The sequence below is a fragment of the Oncorhynchus gorbuscha genome, unplaced genomic scaffold, assembly GCF_021184085.1.
Source record: "Oncorhynchus gorbuscha isolate QuinsamMale2020 ecotype Even-year unplaced genomic scaffold, OgorEven_v1.0 Un_scaffold_854, whole genome shotgun sequence".
Taxonomy (NCBI): domain Eukaryota; kingdom Metazoa; phylum Chordata; class Actinopteri; order Salmoniformes; family Salmonidae; genus Oncorhynchus; species Oncorhynchus gorbuscha.
The window spans coordinates 30,693-31,842 of NW_025745843.1; positions in this window are offsets into that span (position 1 = coordinate 30,693).

Sequence of the window (1,150 nt, forward strand, 5' to 3'; positions counted from 1 at the left end):
TAGAGGGACTCAGAGAGGATAGAGGGACTCAGAGAGGATAGAGGGACTCAGAGGATAGAGGGACTCAGAGAGGATAGAGGGACTCAGAGAGGATAGAGGGACTCAGAGAGGATAGAGAGGATAGAGGGACTCAGAGAGGATAGAGGGACTCAGAGAGGATAGAGGGACTCAGAGAGGATAGAGGGACTCAGAGAGGATAGAGGGACTCAGAGAGGATAGAGGGACTCAGAGAGGATAGAGGGACTCAGAGAGGATAGAGGGACTCAGAGAGGATAGAGGGACTCAGAGAGGATAGAGGGACTCAGAGAGGATAGAGGGACTCAGAGGATAGAGGGACTCAGAGAGGATAGAGGGACTCAGAGAGGATAGAGGGACTCAGAGAGGATAGAGGGACTCAGAGAGGATAGAGGGACTCAGAGAGGATAGAGGGACTCAGAGAGATATAGAGATCATGAATTAAGGTGGCGCAGAGGTCTAAGGCTCTGCATCTCAGGCTAGAGGGACTCAGAGACCCTGGAAGTTGTAAGAGATAGATTGGGGACTAGAGTAGGTTAATTGTAAGGGTGCCCAGGAGCTGGGGATAGAGATGTCAGAGAGGATAGAGAGACAGGTTGAGGTTTCCAGGATCAGAGACTCAGAGAGAGAGAGAGGTTGAGGTTTCCAGGATAGAGGGACTCCCGAGAGGATAGAGACTCAGAGAGGATAGGTTGAGGTTTCAGAGGATCAGAGAGTCCCGTAGAGAGACTCAGGCAGGTTGAGGTTTCCAGGGTCAGAGACGTCCCGTGAGAGAGAGAGGCAGGTTGAGGTTTCTAGGGATCAGAGACGTCCCGAGAGGAGAGAGAGAGCAGGTTGAGGTTTCCAGGGTCAGAGGACTCCCGAGAGAGAGACAGGTTGAGGTTTCTAGGGTCAGAGAGGTAGAGGTGACAGAGAGAGGATAGAGGTTTCAGAGTCAGAGGGTCCGTGTGAGAGAGAGAGACAGGTTGAGGTTTCCAGGATCAGAGACGTCCCGTGTGAGAGAGAGAGACAGGTTGAGGTTTCCAGGATCAGAGACGTCCCGTGAGAGAGAGGGACTCAGAGAAGAGAGGCAGGTTGAGGTTTCCAGGGTCAGAGACGTCCCGTGAGAGAGAGAGGCAGGTTGAGGTTTCTAGGG